Below are 21731 nucleotides of genomic sequence, written 5' to 3'. Positions count from 1 at the left end.
GTTAGAATATTTTGGATATGTGATGCGACACCCAGAAAAATATGGCATCCTTCACTTAATCCTCCAGGGAAAGACTGAAGGCAAACGAGGTCCAGGCAGAACATCATGGCTTCTAAGGGACTGGTTTGGATAAAATCTAAGGGACTGGTTTGGATAAAACTCAGCAGCGCTTTTTCATGGCACTGTTGATAAAAATAGAATCGCCAACATGATCGCCAAAATGATCGCCAACGTCCGATGACATTGGAATGCAACGTCCGATGACGTTGGAAGGCACAAGAAGAAGAAGATTTAACACAGTGTTTCTCGACTTCAGCCATTTTAAGATGCTGACTGGGGAATTCTGGGAGTTTAAATCCATACATCTTGAAATGGCTGAAGTCGAGAAACATTGATAGAATACAATTGACTACCCTAACGTTTTGGGGAGAAGTGTGAAATGCATATAATTATTTGGATTGCTTCTGGACTGTTACATGTCTGATTTTTGGAGGAGACAGTTATTATATTTTATTGCTTCATCATCATTTGGAAAGGCGACCCGTTCTGGTGTAATTAACCATCAAAAGTAATGAATTCTAAATTGTATTTTCAATTACCTTTAAATAAAATTATCTTGAACTAGGAAAAAAATGTGATCTGTAGACAGCTTCGCTGCTTTATCACTGTTGTTGTACTAGAGCTTTAGATTAGGGGAGCTTAGTTTTTAAATTAAATGTCAAATATAATTTGCCAGTGGAAACATGAAGTGCGGCCAGCTGTATTTTGAGGTGAGAAAAGCTAGCTCAGCAACCCTTACTATTGATATATACATAAAATCAGCTTTCTATCCTATTAGATCATACTTGGCAGGATATGAAATGTGGTTTTACATATACATGCATGCATATTCTGATTATAAATCTAAAAAAGAAACTGTACCTAAGGCTAAGATTTTGTCACAGCCGTCAGAGAAATAATGGATTCCGTAATTTTAATTTGTATTAAATATGGATGAGTTTTGACATTTTTGTAATTTTTGCTATGATATTTGACACTGAAAATCTATAGTCAAGTCTATACATCTTTCGGGACTGGAGCCCAGTTATTTTTGGGTTTTTTTAAAGATTCTTGATTGGAACCACCATAAATCTGGAAGAGGAAGAGTGTCATAAAATATCAGGTCGTTTGAATGTTCAGGGTACTGTTTTTGACATTTTCTTTAACTCTTCTGAATAACTTCTTGCTTAGCTCATCTGAATTTTAGAAAATAATAAGAGAAAAAGGGAGAGCCAGTTTGGTCTGGTGGTTAAGACACCAGGCTAGAGACCAGGTGACCATGAGTTCTAGGTCCGCCTTAACCATGAAAGCCAGCTGGGTGACTTTGGGCCTATCTACCAGGAGACTGAGTTCTAATCCTGCCTTAGGCCTGAAAGCCGGCTGGGTAACCTTGAGCTACTCCCTCTGTCTCATCCTAACCCATGTGACAGGATTGTTGCTGTGAGGAAAATAATAGAACAAAACAGAACAGAACTTTATTGGCCAAGTGTGATTGGATACACAAGGAATTTGTCTTGGTGCATATGAGGAGAAAGGTATGTTGGAGAGCATGAAGACCAAATAACATGTATAATCTCTACATTGACTAGAGATCCATTCATGTTACTCCTCCTTGCATAACATTCTTCTCCTTCTCCTTCTCCTTCTCCTTCTTCTTCTTTTAATAACACCATAATCCTTTGCGGGGTGGAGTCTGGGCAACTGAATGGAGCTAGCAGAGTGTTTTATGGCCGGATTTCCTTCCTGTTGCCAATGCGGAGTTTTGTTCAGCAGATATATTCTCAGTGTGCCCCAGAGAGAGAAATATCTGCCTCTACCTAGAATTGAACTCACAGCCTCCTGATTGTGAGGCGAGAGCTCCACCTCTAGGCCACCGCACCACTCCTCCTTGCACAACATACAATGCTTTGTACAAATCCATTATGAATTTCCATTACATAAACATCTCTAGAAATGAGAGAACGTGTCAACACCAAGCTAGTCATAGTAAATGTGTTGTTTCAAAGGCAACACATGTGTCGTTTCAATGCGTTGTTTCAATTTCCCTTTGCATTAAGTTGCCATTTCAGTGGGTTGCTTCAATTTCCCTTTGCATTAAGTTGATGTTTTCAGATTCCTACAGAGCAGCACAAAATCTGCACCTAGTTCGTAGAATCACAGCGGTCAAAAGTTTTCAAAAGTCTACCATTTTCCATGCCACAGTCTTTGGTATTGAGATAGCAGCTGGCTCTGCCTGTTTTAAAACCTCATAAATTGTACATACATCGTTCTTTCACGAAGCTGAAGAAATCCTTTTACGGTTATAATTAAGTAACATTTAAAACATTAAGACATTTAATATAGATTAACTCCCCAATGTTGAACTCACTTCTAATGGTTTTATGGTTCTGCCAACCTTGATGAGATCTTCAGTTTTAGAGTTGCATGTTTGTGAGAAAGTAACAAAGCAGTGGATTTTTTTTTCCCTCCAAGTCTTTAGATAGCTTCTGAATGTTAAATCTAGCATTCTTGTCAGTTCTAAGTACAAACACATGTTTTAGCTTGTATATTTATACAGGTGCTCCTAGTGCCATCTTATTCCTCTAGATAGCAAAGGCTGCATGGATTTCTCTCCTTCTTTTCCACTGAGATGATTCATCCGCTGAAGCAAAATTTCCATTTACAGTTCTTTCAAATTAGATTTCAGCGGAGTGCCCAGCATTTCTATGACGGATGCGTCTTCCTTTTCATCGGCTGTAGGAAGCATTAACTTCTACAGCCTTAAATAATTTCAAAAGTACTAACATGCTCTTAGATTAATTATGATTGGCCACAGGAAGGAGAAATCTAAGATCAAATGCCTACGCTTTGAATTACCGCTAGCTCTGGGTTTTTTTCCGTCAACCTTGCCCTACGTTGTTAATTAATACTGATCTGTTCATCCGATTATGGTCAGCCTACTGTAGATTGTCAACATGTTCCAATTATTGTTGTTGTTGGGTAAAGTGACCGGATATTAGAGAGAAAATGGATCACAGAGGATGCTTGTAAAGATTTATTAATCGGTTCAGGTACTTACACTGGAGCGATTCCCCCCCTTGGTCAGCTATGGTGAGCGGCAATAGCAAAGAGCAAGGTTTGCCATAGTACATCACTCACAAAGCAGGGGTGAAATGCTACTGGTTCAGACCGGTTTGCTCAAACCGGTAGTAATAAATGCTACCGGTTCGCATGAACCAGTATTTCCGACGATCAGCTGAGCTGCGTGATTTATATTCGCTAGAAAGCAAGAAATGCTGCTTTCTAGTGAATCTAAATCATGCGGCACAGCTGTTCCGCTCCCCTCGCTGTTCTACTTACCTTTGCAGACTCAGAAAAGGCGTCTTAATCCTCCTTTTTCAGCCCTGTGCGGTAGCGCCTGTGGTGTGCCTGCACGCAAAACACGTGTTTGGTGCACATCGTGCATGCGCGCGCAAAGCAAACCAGTAGCGAAGTGAACCAGTAGCAGACTTCAGAGCATTTCACCCCTGTCAAAAAGTAATTGTCTTTGTGGATCATGTTTTATATTTCTTCAACATCCCCACCCCCCACCCTCACACACACCCTCTCTCTCTTTCTCTCTCTCTCTCTCTTTCCCTCCCTCCCTCTCCCACCTCTCTCAGACATTGCATAGTTTAGGAATCAGCAAGGGAAAGTTACATATTAATAAGACTTGATGCTCTCTGAGCTTGGTGGTTTTCTTGCAGACATTTCATTGCTCAGCTGGGTCCCAGCACTGATGAAAGCTAATGAAACATCTGTGTTCTGATTGGTTGGGGGTTCAGACTAACCCGAGCACAACCAAGCCCCCACTAAACAGAACACACACCCATCCAATCAGAGCACAGCCAACCCCCCATCCAATCAGAGCACAGCCAAACCCCCAACCAATCAGTTCACACCCCCACTGGCAGTTAAAAGGAAGAAACAGCTGCGATCACACACATTGCTCCTAGAAGCACGAAGCCGAAGACACCAGCCTGAAGATGACGAATGAGACTTCGTCGAAACGTTGCCAAGAACCCTCCAATTTTACCCGGGCGAAAACCCGAATAACCAAAGACCTACATACAAACACCCATGAAAACCTCAGAATATATAAATATTGAATGAAGATCTGCAGGTTGCACTCCTGTACCATAAAACAACATGAGCTTTTATTTTCTTTGTTACATTGCCTAATTTTCCTCTATATTTTCTCTCGTTGTATTCGGTCCATTCAGAATTGTATTTATCCTTATTGTTTTCGAGACTGGTCGTTTACTTTCATCAATTAACGTGCATTACTGGAGCGGGGGGGCGAAAAACCCATACAAATTCAAATACGATCCTTGGCATATTCAGAGAGATAAAATGGTCCGCTCTCTCCACGTTTCACTTTCCAGCCTGCCATAAATGGAATTTCCATTCACAACTGCAACTCACTGTATAATGTTCATAAATAATTAAAGTACGTGATTTAAGAAGAACGGGCTTGGAATATATTTCTGTTAATATAGAGTAGATGTGGCAGAGATGCCTAGAGCTGCATATTGGGGGGAGAGGGGGGTTCCCCTCCAAAAAATAAAAAAAGAAAACCTGGACCTGAATCTGTTCAATATTTTTATTTTCTTTTTGTATCCTGTGCATTCAGAATGTATTTACCCTTATTGCTTTTGAGACCGATCATTTACATTCATCCATGAATCTGCATTATGGAAAAATATTAAGTTACGAACCTCGTCATATTCAGACAAATAAAAGTGTGCCAGCACCTCCAAATTTTCACTTGTGTAGTGTGCCGTAAATGGAAATTCCATTCACAACTGCAACTCACTGTATATTGTTCATAAATAATTAAAAGCTACGTGATTTAAGCAGAACGGGCGAGGAATATACTTCTAACTGTTAATATAGAGCAGATGTGGCGCAGATGCCTAGGGCTGAGTATTTATTATATATAAATTTTAAAAAAACGAAAGAAAAATTGGGTCAGAATTTAGATTGAAAACTTGGTATTCTAGAAATTCTGACTGCCCACACTCCTATTTCCAGTCTACTTTCAGGAACACTTGGTCTTATTGCTTCCTTAGGCAATAAAATTCTCCACAACTCAATGGCAGCTAACTGAACTGTTGTAAATCAAAGATTATCTGCACAAAAATACAAAATAAAACCTTCTTTGCTTGCAAAAAAGCTGCCCTAAATACCAATCATTAGATTAGAAATGGGGGAATACACACTGAAGATCAATGACAGTGACAGTTATCATGGAAATCTCTAAACCAGGGGTGAAATGCTCCCGGTTCGGACCAGATCACCCAATCCGGTAGTGATGGTGGTAGGTGGTTCGGAGAACCTGTAGCAAAAATCCCTGCCACCTCCCCCCATGCCCAGCTGAGCCGCGCGATCAGCAGAGGCTGTTTTTTTTACTTTTAAAAGCATTTTTTGTACAACCTCTTCGTCCAAAAAAATGCTTTTAAAAGTTAAAAAAAAAAGCCTCTGATGATCGTGCGGCTCAGCTGGGATCGTCAGAGGCTTTTAAAGGCATTTTTTCTACAACCTCTTCGGCTGAAAATGCTGTAGAGAAAAACATGCCTTTAAAAGCCTCTGATGATCCCAGCTGAGTTGCCTGATCGTCAGAGGCTTCTAACAGCATTTTTTTCTGCGACCTCTTAAGGTTGTAGAAAAAATGCTTTTAAAAGTTAAAAAAAAAAAGTTGGTGACGCCCACCCAGTCACATTACCCCCCCCACCAAGCCATGCCCACAGAACCGGTAGTAACAAATTTTAGATTTCATCCCTGCTCTAAACCATTCTGTCTGCATACCTTCCTTTTCATTAGCAATACCTGCAACCTGGAGTTACGAATCAGGCAGGGTGCCAGAGCACCTTGAGGAATTAAAATAGTTAAAATGCAAGGATAACTATCAGCAGCCAACTCTTGAGAAGCCCTTAATTATTCTGAGCAAAGGTAATTCCTTCCCCGCCAAAAAAAAGCCACTTCATTTGTTATTTAATTTCCCGAGCTAGCATGACTACCTGCTACACAAAGAAAGTTAGTATCTTTCTTGTGTATAAAGAAAACCATTTATTTATGTTTATAATTAATTTCAACTGGCAGCACAGCGTCACTTCAGCCATGTACGGGACTTGTATGTAATTAATATAATTTAGTTCCATGCACATTAGAACAAGAACTATACATACGAGTCTCTTGTGAAATGGAACAAGATGTGCTCAAGAATTGAATTAGTAGACTTTTCTGCAAAACCTGAACACTAAAGTGTAAGTGATACTAACGGTTTGTTCGGGGTTTCTCCCCATTTTCAACAAAACTCTTCATTCCCATTCTCAACAAAATTCCCTCCCCATTCTCAACAAAACCAAGCTGGCAGGAATAGCCAACACTCCAGATGATAGGCTCAAGATACAGAAGGATCTTGACAGACTTGAACATTGGGCGCTATCTAACAAAATGAAATTCAATGGTGAAAAAAAGTAAGGTTCTACATTTAGGCAAAAAAGCCAAAATGCACAGGTACCGCATATGTAGTACCTTGCTCAATAGTAGTAACTGTGAGAGGGATCTTGGAGTCCTAGCGGACAACCATTTAAATATGAGCCAGCAGTGTTGCAGCAGCTGCCAAAAAAAAGCCAACACAGTTCTAGGCTGCATAAACAGAGGGATAGAATCAAGATCACGTGAAGTATTAATACCACTTTAAAAGCCTTGGTAAGGCCACACTTGGAATTCTGCATGCAGTTTTGGTCGCCACGTTGTAAAAAAAGATGTGGGGACTCTAGAAAGAGTGCAGACAAGAGCAACAAAGATGATTAGGGGACTGGAGGCTAAAACATATGAAGAGCAGTTGCAGGAACTGGGTATGTCTAGTTTGATGAAAAGAAGGAGGAGGGGGTGAGATGATAGCAGTGTCCCAATATCTCAGGGGCTGCCACAAAGAAGAGGGAGTCAAGCTATTCTCTAAAGTACCTGAGGGCAGGACAAGAAGCAATGGGTGGAAACTAATCAAGGAGAGAAGCAACCTAGAACTAAGGAGAAATTTCCTGACAGTTAGAACAATTAATCAATGGAACAACTTGCCTCCAGAAGTTGTGAATGCTCCAACACTGGAAGTTTTTAAGAAGAGATTGGATAACTATTTGTCTGAAGTGGTGTAGGGTTTCCTGCCTAAGCAGGGGGTTGGACTAGAAGACCTCCAAGGTCCCTTCCAACTCATTCTATTCTATTCTATTCTATTCTATTCTATTCTATTCTATTCTATTCTATTCTATTCTATATGCCATTGACACACACACACACACACACACACACACACACTTGAATGCAAAATTAAAACATAGGTCAGAGGTTTGCAAACATTTGCAGTTTCTGATTCTAAGGAGCAAAAAAAACATACAAAATGTGATTACTATAAATCATATAATGAAGGTTTTGGCAGTAAGAAATTTCTAAGCAGATATGCATTCCAATCTTTCAAACAACCTTAGGGGATAAAAACTTCTAGAAAAAAATTATTACCCAATGCTACATGGAAGACACTTAAAAAGCAAACGCTATTGCCAGAAGCAATAAAGAAAAAACCTGTATGGTTTGGACACCGTGAGAAAGAAATAGAAGGACGGCAAACAGTTGAAATATCAGTCTTTGTAATTCTTCACAAATAAATATGCATGAACTCATTTAGATCTAGCGTGACATAATTATGCAGAGAAAGTGTGTTAGTCAGACTCTACTTCTTCAGGTTTTTGAGCTGAAATACATAAAAAAAATGAATTTTAATTTCTGCTAAAATTAATGTCAGATATGTTGAGTCGTAAAATGGGGGAGGCGGCTTTGGGGGAATAGATTATTCCTTATTCTTGTTTTTTGGAAAGTTGAAACGCTTCAAATATTACTGCAAAATATTTTTTTTAAAAAAAGGAATGAGGCAGCTTGGCGTTCCTATATATTTCCTTTTTATTTTCAAAATATCTTAACACATCATTGAATATTGTATTCCTTTCCAGCAGCTTTCTATTTCATATTTTAATAAGTGAAGCTTGGGAAATAGTTCCTTCTTTAGATTAATTTTAAGTACTTATATGGCACAATATCTGTACTTCTCAATTACAGTATTTCCATATCCCATTAGTTCTACATCTGAAGCCCAGGTCATGGTTTTTTTTCCCCAGCTCACTTAAAAATCAGTAATCTAATTTTAAGAGGAAACAACTTCAAAACGGATATGGTATAAATGCTCTCCATTAAAATAAGTGTTCCATGATTTTCTATTAGACATTAGTTGATAAAACTCAGTAATCATAGGAAGATTAATATGATCATGTTCACAGGTGACTGGTGTGTGTCAAGTGATTTCACCTACTCATTCTTTGCTCAGAGACACCTGTTGGGAACTAGCTACTGTTCTGACACTAAGACAATAAACCCTCTGACGTGAACTCAAAAAATTCCTTTATCAGGTGTGCCGGCAGCCCCGGCAAAAAAATTTTCTCACAGGCTAACAAGTCCGGCCAGCCGGAAAATGAATAGTTGTCTGCCATACCTATTCATCTCCGCCCCTGCCTTTCATCCCCAGAGGTAGGGTTTTTTTTTTTTTGGTTTTTTTTTTAATTTGATTTATATGCCGCCCTTCTCTGAAGACTCAGGGCGGCTTACAATGTGCTCAGCAATAGCCTTCATCCTTTTGTATATTTATACAAAGTCAGCTTATTGCCCCCACAAACTGGGTCCTCATTTCACCTACCTTAGAAAGGATGGAAGGCTGAGTCAACCTTGAGCCTTGGCGAGATTTGAACCCTGCAGTAATTGCAGGCAGCTGGTCTTAATAAGCTTAATAACAGGGTGCCTTAAACCCCTGTACTACCAAGGGTGGGGCTTAGCTATCAGCAGTGGCTCTTCCTTCCCCAGGATCAGCCCACGGATTTCCACTGCTCTCCTCTCCTCTGCCACCTGTGCAGCCGTGCGTCAGGCACGGGACCCAGCTGGTTTTCCTCCTCTTCATCAACCACCTCCAGACCTGGGGGCTGTTGACTCTCCAACTAAGGTCTGACGGATTGATCAGACTCCGCCTCTGTCTCTTTCTCTCTGCTAGCTCCATTGTTCCTCGGAGCTCCCAGGCTGACCCTGACTCCCAGACCTCCTCCTCGTCTGATTTGGCTCCTGGAGAGGCCGGCGGCCGACAGGCCACAACCGCTACCCAGGTTAATCTTGGAGAGTATCAATATTATAAAACTCTCCCAAAGTATAGATGGTCTCCTTTTTACTTCTATACTATGCCATGCATTAGCCACATAACTTTCTAAATGCAGAATTAGCCACAAATCATTGTTTCCATTCCACATTGCTTGGGAAGGTGACAGAAAGAGTAGCTGGTATTTCACGGCACATCCATCAACAATGAGCAAACCCAAAGGGTATCACACAAACGGTCTTTATATTTCACTTTATATTTTATTTTCTTGATTAACATGCGTGAAATTTGTCTTAATTTTGAAATAAATGGAGGTTCTATAAACTTAGCTTCTGTCAGAAACCAAGAAAGACATGGTGAGGTTCTTCTAAGCGGTTTCCTTTATTGGACCTTACCTATACCCAGAAATCTTGCCGAACTAAAGCAGGCTATTTTCATCATGAAAAATATACTCTGAGAACCTCTAGGGAGGAGAAGCCTTAACTCTTCTTCCCCCAACCAAACTGTCTAAACCAGGTGTGTCAAACTGGATTTCTTCAAGGGCCGATCAGCATTGTAGTTCTCCTACGCGGGCCGGGGGGGGGGGGGGGGGAGGGGAAGGGGACGGATGCCTCCTGCAGCACTTTGCCAGCAAAAATGGGGCACGGAAGGCCACATTAGCCCCCCCCGCTCCATTCTCGGCCTGCACAGCTTCCTGCAGCACTTTGCTGGCCAAAGGGCCCCCCCATGCCCCATTTTGTCTGCCAGAGGCACCACGGGCTGGTCCTATTTCCAGGCTTTCCAGGGCTATTTCCAACTGTAGGCCAGATTAAACACCCTGCAGGCCAGATCCGGCCTGTGAGTTTGACACCCCTGATCTAAACTTTGCTGTCTCTTGGTTCTCTGGAATGCAGCCCCTCCCTCTTGGAAATCAGATTACATTCCACCTCAGTTTCCCAGGAAATAAAGGAGTAGATGCCTATACAGATTGATAAATAATTCGGTATAAAGTCTGTAACTGCACACTCCTCCAGGACCCTATTTCTGAGTTGATGGTCTTAATTTGACCTCTAGGACTGATCTTATGTCCTCAGACTGGTCTTCCTGTCCAGCTAATAAGATTTAATGTATCAATTGACGATAAGACTTTTAGACTTTAGATTTCATATCGCTGGCTATTATGCCCGATTAATGCTAAGCTTCTGAAGCGGGAATATCATTTTTAGTTAACCGATTGAGACTTCTGTTTTGCTTTGAGTCATAACAGAAGGATTTGTAAGCTAGAATAAATGTCTTCCTTTGTGTTCCGCAGTGACTTCTATTTCTGTAAGCTGCAGTGGTCCTTCTTTTTTTTTTTTTTTTTTTTTTGGTCCAATGTTTAAGGAATTTTGATTAAAGCAAGAATTTTATAATCCAAATTATGTTTTTTTGCTCAGCTATCAATCTTTACTGCTAAACTACAACAGTAGTGATATTCTGAGCTTTTCCACAGTAAATTACAAAATTAAAGAAAGCATTGCTTTAAATTTTTTGTACTGGGCTGAAAATTCTTTTCCCCTTGTTTATAAAACATTAATTTGTTTTTTAACTTTTGCTAAATTTTTTTTGGGGGGGGGGGTGGATTCTAAATCAATAGGTAAACATTCGTTGTGTACATAAACTTCAAAGTTTCCTTTCCTTTTTAAAATATTTTTTTATATTTTACAATGTTTTTCTCAATATTTAGCAATTTTTTCATGTTTAGATATAATAATACATAGTCCTGAGTCTTATTAGACACTTGGAACTCCTGCTGGATTGTTAACTGTTTTCTGAGCTGCTTCTTTAGCTTGATGGGCTTGCAGTATGGCTACAGCATCAGTGGTGGGATTCAAAAAATTTTACTATCGGTTCTGTGGGCATGGCTTGGTGGGTGTGACTTGGTGGGTGTGGCCAGGGGAAGGATACTGTAAAATCTCCATTCCCTCCCCACTCCAGGGGAAGGATACTGTAAAATCTCCATTCCCTCCCCACTCCAGGGGAAGGATACTATAAAATCTCCATTCCCACCCCATTCCAGGGGAAGGATACTGTAAAATCTCCACTCCCTCCCCACTCAAGGGGAAGGTTACTGCAAAATCCCCATTTCCTCCCGATCAGCTGGGACTCTGGAGGCAGAGAATAGATGGGGGTGGGGCCAGTCAGAGGTGGTATTTACCGGTTCTCCAAACTACTCAAAATTTCCGCTACCAGTTCTCCAGAACTGGTCTGAACCTGCTGAAACCTACCTCTGCTACAGCTTCACCAACCTTCGAATGTGATTCTTAGCGATTCTTAATGTTCTACAATATATTTTTTTTTCTTTGAATGACTAACATTCTGCCAGATGAGGATGGCTTTTTCATAATTAGGTTGTGCCAGAAAGGAAGCGAGTCCCTTTTTGTCTCACTCCTGTAAATTAGATGAGAAAATCAATAATGTGAATCTTACATTAAGAAATAACAAGCATGGATAAGAGAAGTGGTTCTCTTACAGAGAAAAGAAATAAAACTGATATGTTTCACAATGAATTGGCAGAGTACACACCAAAATATCGACATTAGAACTTTTTTTTTATTCATAAGCAGTCTAGTTTTCTAGCCTGAATATGGTAGTCGTGAGTAAAATAAAAGTATATTATCATATAAAATTAGTCTTGTGGGCTGCATTATCCATTACATAAAACATTATTCTTTATGTGTTGTGGATTCCTTAATTGTCCGCTTATTTACTTAATACTGATTGTGATGTTTGTTAATGAATATCCTACATAATCAGTTAACTTTACAGATGGCTGAGGGATGTGTCACTTTTATCATCATTCAGAGCGTGCTTCCTCATGATTAAAATATTTCCGTTAATAAATATATTCTGATATCTCTCTTATAATAAAGATTCTTTAAATGTAAGTACGTTCATTGCTCAACAATGTCTATTTTTTTTTATTAAGACAAGACAGGGCAATGTTTGAAAATAATTCCAATAATAATTATTGCTAAATATTTAGATAGTAGTTATTGAGTAACACTAAATTTGTACAAATTGGTTGTATGGTATTTTTTATTTATTTTTTATTTTTTTTGGAAGTTTGAACTTATTTCTCTTTTGCTACTAGAAATTAGGTAGGTAAATTGAAATACAAAATTGGTTTCAGTTCAGACATCCAATTATTGTACATATTCCGGAATATTCCTAGGCATAAACATTGTTGTCCAGTTAAACAAATGCTTTCACTCACTCACATGATATATATACTGAAAATATTATTTATTTTAATGTTAAAATTAAACAATATTTAAATTGAGAAAGTGCAGAAATAATTATTTAATCAATCTTAACTCATTTGGGTTTTGTTGCCTTTCTAGGTAGAAGTGAATAACGTAGAAGTGGATTTTATTCACCTTAATATAAAGACAAGATAGAAGGGGAAATTATATTTTCCTAAAGAGAAAGTAAGCTAAACATGTATATAAAATTGCTTCACCATGCATTTTACTTACTTTACTTATTATTTGTAGAATGAAATTTGTACAAGGTTTGTGCAGGATGCCCTCCAAGTCAACAGTTGAATTTTATGACATCTTGCTATTCTCGCTGAAGTCCTAAGATCATATATAACTGGCCACATATATTCACAAATCCACCTGTCCTATGTAAACATAGCCTTTTTCCATGTATGTTCAAAAATTAAGATTTGATTTCTTTGAGATCTCTCTTGACACAGTCAAAAAACCTTTTGAAAATGATAGCAGATCGTGGAGGTTCACTCAGTAAAATGATGATGATGTATGATAATAATATAACCATACAAATTCTGCAACTTAGGGACTTAACATCAGACAGCATTTCAATGGTTATGTCCTTGAGGCATACTGCTGATGGCATTTATTTATTTATTATTTATTAGTTCGATTTATATACCACCCTTTTCCGGAGACTCAGGGCGGCTTACAATGCATTAAGCAATAGCCTTCATATTTTTGTATATACCTGCTTAGTAGGGCTTTTTGCCCCCCCCCCAAAGCGGTGTTCTATTTTATACAAAGTCAACTTATTGCCCCCACAAACCGGGTCCTCATTTTAACCTACCTCGAAAGGATGGAAGGCTGAGTCAACCTTGAGCCTGGTGAGAATTGAACTTGCAGTAATTGCAGGCAGCTGGCAGCTAAGTACTACTTTAACAGCAGCAGTTTAGTCTGCTGCGCCACCAAGGCTCCTGGGAACAGATTAGGGCTAAGCGCATTAAAAGTTTGTATGAACTGAAATAATTTTGCTATGACCATGGTTTCTTTTTTGCCATTATAAGGTAAAGGTAAGGTTCCCCCGCACATGCGTGCTAGCCGTTTCCGGCTGTAGGGGGCGGTGCTCATCTCCGTTTCTAAGCTGAAGAGCCAGCGCTGTTAGAAGACGTCTCCGTGGTCATATGGCCGGCATGACTCAACGCCAAAGGCCCACGGAACACTGTTACCTTCCCACCAAAGGTGGTCCCTATTCTTCTACTTGCATTTTTTACATGCTTTCGAACTGCTAGGTTGGCAGAAGCTTGGACAAGTAACAGGAGCTCACTCCTTTACGCGGCACTAGGGATTCGAACTGCTGAACTGCCGACCTTCTGTTCGACAAGCTCAGCATCTTAACCACTGAGCCACTGCGTCCCTTTTTACCATTATATTTCATTACAATTGTTTAGCTCTGCAGTGGTTACGTTGCAAGTATTAACCTAGTTGACACAACATATATGGGGAATTTGCCCAACGGGCCGTCAATCAGTTGCTTACAATTAGCTTTTAATGTTTTTGATTTTTTTTTATTTCTTTCTTTGCCAAAGGGTGGTAGTATTTCAACAAAGAACATAAAATCTTTCATGAATTCATAGATTTATTTTACTGTACCTATGTACTGTACATACTGAAACATGTCTAGTTTTTTTTTTCTGTTCGTTTAATCAACATTTTCAAACTTCCGAAATATCCCAAGGGAAGCTGCCTAAACTAAAATCCAATTCATTCCTCTCTTCTTCTTCTTTTTTTTAAATATACGATCATTTCTTAGATAGTACCTTATTTTTTTTTTCTGAATTTACATTTATTTTATAATCCCCAACGCCTATCAACTGCTCATTAAATCTTGATCTTATATCAAGAAAAATTAATCAGCTGGACTTCCAAGTGTATTTAAAAGCAGGGGAGTGACCACGTTAAAACGTTTCAACAGCATTTTAATGTCAAATCACACAAGTTTGTGTATAACCAAGTTTGAGAAATATATCCAATACATATACATCCAATATACATTTTCTTTATTTTCAGGGGTTTTTTTCTAATTGGAACCATTTCTATATTCTCTCTTCAACTTCTTTTCAAACCCCAGGGTTTTATATTATACACATATACACACAAACACACATATTACAAATGGTGCAAATAAGGGGTGAAATTCACTTACCTTTGCTATCAGTTTGCAAATGTGACTGTGCGCTACGCTTGTACATGCCTTCTCCATGCATGCACAGAGCCTTCTGCACATGTGCAGAGAGTCAAAAACAGGACATGATGACATTCAGGTAGGTGGATGGAACCTCCCACCGCCGGCACTACCGGTTCGCCAGAGCCAGATAGAATCGGCTGAATTTCACCACTGGTGCAAATTCACTGAAGCAAAGCAAATTTAATTAAGCAGTGGAATTATTGATTTACATGAATATTCTCTTTCTCTCTCTCTCTCTCTCTCTCTCTCTCTCTCTCTCTCTCTCTCTCTCTCTCTCTCTGTGTGTGTGTGTGTGTGTGTGTGTGTGTGCATGCTTGTGTGTTTGTATAGAAAGAGAGAGATTGCATTAGATAGATAGGCAGACAGCTTCTGCCCCCCCCCCCACTTTTATTATTTGCTATTTTTTCGGGTGACTGCTATTCACTCGTCCAACAAGATTTGCTCCAAAGATATTGCTTGTTGTTTTATAGCTTTTTCAATAAATACTTTTATTAGAATTTTTTTTTCTAACGTTTCAGTTTTCATGTTCTCTGAAGGAAAATCAATTAAAACAACAAATGAGCAGGAAATGTGTTTTATTTCCTCTTCGCATTTTTCTAATCTAGTTGTAAATGGCCAAGCTGTAGATAGAGCTTTTTCTTCTTCCTTCTTGTCACATGAGGGTATCTTCTAATAAAGCAAATCGGATTATAAACAAAGCTCAGCAAAAAAGAAAAAAAGAGAGCTTTTTTTGCTATATGCCCAGTGGTCTCCTTGGAGAGTAAATCAGATTGGAGTGAAATCCAACAGGTTCTGGCAGGTTCTGGAGAACCGGCAGCGGAAATTTTGAATAGTTTGGAGAACCAACAAATACCACCTCTGGCTGGCCTCAGGGTGGGGTAGGAATGGAGATTTTGCAATATCCTTCCCCCAGGAGTGGAGAGGGAATGGGGATTTTGCAGTATCCTTCCCCCAGGAGTGGGGAGAGAATGGGGATTTTGCAGTATTTTCCCCTGCCACACCCACCAAGCCACACCCACAGAACCGGTAGTAAAAGAAATTGGATTTCACCACTGAATCAGATGTACAAGAGGAGATGCAGAAACTGGTTTCAGAATTCAGAACCTGTCCTGGCTGGTCTCCATAACTCAGAATGTGTTGTGGCCCCGCCCTCTGAGCCTGTCCCATCGGAGGAAGAAAGCTCCGAGCATGAGGAAGAGGAGTCAGCCAGGCCTCCCTCTCCAGGCCCCTCCCCTCTGGCATTGTCTCAGGTGCCGGCCAAGGGAGAGGAGATCAGTAGGGAGACAGCTGGCTCGGATCAGAGTGACGAAGAAACATCATTCCTGGACGCATGCCTCCGAAGGCGTGATAAACGTTTGCAGCAGCTTAGGAGGCGTGCTAGGGATTAGAACTGAGTCACTGGACCACACCCCAGAGACTATATAATAGAGGGTAGTGGTCAGTGATCCTTGTGACGAACAAAAGTAAACCTTGGATAGTCACTAAAGCCTCGTTCGGAACTGCGGAGAGAAATATTATTTCTGCTTGGAATATTATTTCTACTTTTTGCACGTTAAGTACCTTATCTTTCTGTTTGTGAAAATAAAGGCATTTGGCAGACGGTGTGTCTATCGCTGCCAAGTGGGAGATAAGGCTTGGGTGCGTTCCAAAGTGTTTCCTTAACCCTCGGCTGGCTGTGTTTGTGTGTGTGTGGGTACGGGGACAGATCAGAATGAAGCGAGGCCAGAACCTTTGTATAATTAGAAGAAGTGAAATAATGTTTAATCTGAGTTATGCATGTACATATGTGCAGAGCATCCATGATGACGTCTGGGTGAGTGGGCGGAGTTTCCCACCACCGCCGCTACCGGTTTGCCGAAACAGGGGCGAACCGGTAGAAACACACCACTGGTTCAGAGGTTCAAAGCATGGAAAAACAGGTGATTTCTCTTGTGAAATATCAACCCTTTGCAATCGTAATATTTTCTTTTATTTGTACTATGACTCCAGTAATGTCCGTTTTTTGCAAAATTGATTGAGATAAATCTCAAAGGCAAATCGGTATAAATTAACCCATCAGGAGTGAAATCTGGTGAAACAGCAACCAGCAGTTCTCATGCTAGAAGGAACTCCTATTTCAACCAAGACCAGGAAGTGAAATGCAACATTTCCATTGACTCTGAAACACAGGAGAGAAAAAAAAACAATATCTTAAACCTTACCTTACCACATAGGTTTAGACTTATGTGTCCTGCAGCAAATAGAACCTTTATATTTATATTGCTTCACTGCTGGTTGTGGTGAAGAAACTACCGTATCTTTCAGACTATAAGACGCACCTAAATTTAGAAGAGGAAATCAACAAAAAACGGTTTTGGCCTCCGCATGCCCCATTTTTGGGCCCTTTTTGGCCCATTTTCAAGGCTTTTTTTGGCCCATTTTTGAAGCTTTGTTCGGCCCATTTTTTTTTTGGCTTTTTTCCGGCTGTTTTTGAGGCTTTCTTCAGGCCGTTTTTCCCGAAAAAAAATCAGCCAAAAAAGCCTCAAAAACGAGCTGAAAATGGGCCAAAAATAGGCCTGGAAAAGGCTGAAAAAAGGCCCGAAAATGGGGCATGTAGAGGCAAAAAAAATGGCCGGCGGGAGGGCGGGACTTCGACAGTATTCGGTCTTTAAGATGCACAGACATTTTCACCCTCTTTGGGGAGACAAGAAAGTGCATTTTATAGTCCAAAAAATACGATAAGCTTCATATTTATGAACTTTCAGCCAGCCATGTAGGGATGGTATCTGGAGAGCTAAGATTTCACAACATGGGAAACCTGACATAACCTTTACGCCAATTAATGCTTTCAATTCACTGCCTGCTTATTAGGCTGTCCACTAAACGGAGTGAGATTTCCCACCATGGATTCTAAGGACATTTTCCCCTCCATCAAGTTATACTTCGTTTGGTCCATACCACGTTTGATTTATTGTGCCCCCAAAATTTCAAATTAATTCACAATGTGTGTTTTGCACTACATGGGCTGAAATGCAAAGACCTTGCAATTATTCTGAGTGTCGCTTTTGCTTGCCTTAATGAAGGTTTGGGTTGAGTTGCATAGTTAATTAATTCTAACAAACTGTAAGTGAGGTTTTTTTATCCTTCTCAACGGAAAACTAATCCCAACTCTGTCTTCTGGCAATACTTCTTATTCTTCTTCTCTGGTCTGAAATTTAATGTGCTACTGAATTCTTCTCCAAACTTAGCATTGCAAATATTGTGGACAAATCATTGCTGATTACATTATGTTTGCTTTATTTAAAGGGAGTTCGTTAAGAGAGTTAGAATGCCTCGTAAGTCTAGATTAAAATTGTTGCTAACACACATGAACGCTACAATTCTAAGGAGTAACCAACTAATCAAGCACACCATTTTGATCTGATTAACAATATGTTTGCATTAACATCTTACCAAAAGAGTCTTTATAGAACAAACTTTCACAGACAATGTGCTAAATACATCTTAAAGCATGTCTCTGTATGAACAACTTCTGGGAAATTATCCTCTACTTGGTGACAAATGGCTATATGTTCTGATAAGACTCAATGCTAATCCTTAGAGCCCTTGTCCAGGTGCTATCCTGATAGGGATCCTAGAACATAGAACATAAAATAACAGAGTTGGAAGGGGCCTTGGAGGTCTTCTAGTCCAACTTGTTGCTCAAGCAGAAGACCTTATACCATTTCAGTCAAATGGTTGTCCGGTCTCTTTTTGAAAGCCTCCAGTGATGGAGAACTTCTGAAAGCAAGCTATTCCATTGGTTGATTGCAATCACTATTAGGAAATTTCTCCTTAGTTCTAGTTGATTTAGAAGATCCTAAAACAGCTCTCCAAAAGATCAGAGTGTTGTTGGATTTTCTTCTCCATTAAATGTTTGTAACTCCTCTCTAAAAACAAAAAAACAGCAGCCTACCACAAAAGATCTGCTGGTTCTTCTGAGATATTCTGAAATATTATGATTTGCATTGAACTTAGATTCCTATAAGCAGTTGTGTTGAAGCTGACTGTTCCTATCGACACCTAACCAACAGGCCAAAGAAACTCAATTAGATTATCTCCTTTGCATATTCTTTTTTTAAAAAAGATGTCTAAGTTAAAATCAATATTCCTGTCGGTTTCCTTTTTCACTTATATACCCTCTTATCTTCGGTGTTGCTTAAATCCAGGATACAGTCACTTTAAAGATTCCTAGAATACTAATAATTGTTATTTTTCCCCTTTATGGTTTTAGTATGGCCTTCTGCATTGAGCTATTTTGATCACTTTTGGGCACAGAAAAGCTGTGCTTATTGCATGTATTCAATCCATTTGGTATTCTCGTTAATGAAACAGTATTTTGTTCAACTGTTTCCAAGCTCAAATTAACATTCAGAGCAATCCATTCTCACTGAGAACCTACTAGATGTTTTAAAAAAAATAAAAATTGGAATAGGTTTCTGGATCCATGTCTTTCATTTCAAAATGGATTTCACAGAAAGTGTATTTCACGCCGCCACTAGTAAAATTCATACAGGATACATCTAGATGGATAATCCCCACTGATCTCCAGAAGTTAGGCCCAATGTCAATTCGCAAAGCATCCCTGGTCTGCTCTCAAGTTGCCATAGGCAAGGGAGATGGGAAACCGATGAAGCAACACAGCAGCGAAAGACAGGAGCACATTCCAGGCATATCTTTCTCAAGGCTATCTCCCAGGGTTACCCACAGCGGCCCGAGGGGAATGATCTCTACCACTTGCGAAATTGCTTCATTGGCTAATGTGATTCATGACACACCCTGGAGGGAGGGGGGAAACAGGGTCATGATTAGGGCCGTAAATTACGTGGGGTCAGAATTGGCTTCATCTGGGTACAGGCCGACATGGAGCTCCTAATAAATAACTGGATTTCTTTTGAAGCTTGGCTCGAGGCTCATGATTTAATTAGGGCATCCATCGGAACCCTGAAACCCAATTGAAAACAGCTGTAAAGTAAGAGAAATGATAGGCACCAAAAGGTTCAGCATAATTCAGTTCAATTCTCTCTCTCTCTCAGCTCTAGGAAGGAGAAGGCAAAACCATTAACAGACTGTTAAAAGGTTTCAAAAACCTATTAGCCTTCTTTTTCAAAGTTGATCTTGTTATACACCTCTGAACATGTAAATAAGCATAATGTAATTCTTACCGTGGTGAGAATGCAGTACTGCAGGGCTAATTCACTGCTCACTCCAGGAGTTCAATTCTAAGCAGCTCAATATTGACTCAGCCTTCCATCCTTCCAAGGTTGGTGAAATAAGGACCCAGATTATTGGGGGCAATAGGCTGACTCTGTAAACCGCTTAGAGAGGGCTGTAAAGCACTTTGAAGTGGTATATGCTGTGGTGGCGCAGTGGTTAAAATGCAGTACTGCAGGCTAGTTCTGCTGACTGCCGACTGCCTGCAATTTGGCAGTTCGAATCTCACCAGGCTCAAGGTTGACTAGGCCTTCCATCCTTTCCAAGGTACTCAAGGCTTCTTCATTGAGAGTAAAAAGAACTCATATTCTCTGAGTGAATGAAAGTGAGTTTTTGTAGGAGTGTACAAATTCTGCTTAACATTCTGACCTTCCGTTGAAGTAAACGTCTGTTGAAAATGAACGGAAACCAAAGCTCAGGGTTATGGAAATGGAAACTCGCAAAGATTCCTTAAGATGTCAGAACGCAGGATTTGCTCTCCGGCCACCAACAGTTATGACGCTAACTAGAACTGGCAGAAGCAAAGTTAACCTTGGCCCTGTCACATTCCAAGTTCATTCCATTAAAAGCAATGCACATTGTAAGACTTTTTTTGGGTGTTAAAAAAAAACCAAAAAACAAGCAGGACGTTATGGCATCAAGGGATTTGAAGCTGCCATTCGGTTTTCTCTCTCTTTCTCTCTCTCTCTCTCTCTCCCTTTCTGCACTTGGAGGAGCACTTAACAGCTTTGTGATGCTGCTGGAATGCTCCTGGGTACGTTGGTGCTGGCAGAGGACATTGTGACCTAGTGCCAATTATCCCTGTGGCCAGATACTGAAGGAGGAATATGTGAGCTTCCCTGGCTTTCAAATTGTTGTCGCTTGAACATCAATGATCATAATGAAGGAAACTTCTTTAGGTAGAATAACAGGGTTGGAAGGGACATTGGAGGTCTTCTAGTTCAACTCCTTGCTCCAGCAGGAGACTCCATACTTAATAGCAGTGACTGTGAGAGGGATCTTGGAGTCTTAGTGGACAACCAGCTAAGCATGAGCTAACAGTGTGAGGCGGCAGCCAAAAGAAAACCCAATGCAATCCTAAATTGCATTAATAGAGGGATACAATCAAGATCAAGTGAGGTACTTGAGGTACACCAAGGTAAGAGCTTTGGTGGCGCAGCAGACTAACGTGCTGTTAAGTAGCACCAGTTGCCTGCAATTACTGCAAGTTCAAATCTCACCAACCTCAAGGTTGACTCAGCCTTCCATTCTTTCGAGGTAGGTAAAATGAGGACCCGGATTGTGGGGGCAATAAACTGACTTTGTATAAAAAAGAACACCGCTTGGGGCGAAAGCCCTACTAAGCAGGTATATACAAAAGTATGAAGGCTATTGCTTAACGCATTGTAAGCCATCCTGAGTCTCCGGAGAAGGGCGGCATATAAATCGAACCAATAAATAATAAATAAATAAATAAATAATACTAATACCACTCTATAAAGCCTTAGTAAGACCACACCTAGAGTACTGCATCCGGTTTTGGTCACCACACTATAAAAAAGATTTTGAGACTCTAGAAAAAGTGCAAAGGAAAGCAACCAGGAGGATCAGGAAATTTCTCCCTAGTTCTAAGTTGCTTCTCTCCTTGATTAGTTTCCACCCATTGCTTCTTGTCCTGCCCTCAGGTGCTCTGGAGAATAGCTTGACTCCCTCTTCATTGTGGCAGCCCCTGAGATATTGGAAGACTGCTATCATGTCTCCCCCAGTCCTTCTCTTCATCAAACTA

General features: G+C 40.1%; 1 protein-coding gene across 4 annotated transcripts in view; it reads left to right on the top strand.

Moving 5' to 3' along the window:
• The window catches only part of DIAPH2 (diaphanous related formin 2), a 343475-nt gene that overhangs the window by 289560 nt on the left and 32184 nt on the right, over window positions 1–21731 (top strand). The window lies entirely within an intron of this gene.

The sequence above is a fragment of the Pantherophis guttatus genome, chromosome 12 (genome assembly GCF_059756535.1).
Source record: "Pantherophis guttatus breed Tessera chromosome 12, ASM5975653v1, whole genome shotgun sequence".
Classification (NCBI taxonomy): domain Eukaryota; kingdom Metazoa; phylum Chordata; class Lepidosauria; order Squamata; family Colubridae; genus Pantherophis; species Pantherophis guttatus.
This window is presented reverse-complemented; position numbering and strand designations above follow the sequence as displayed.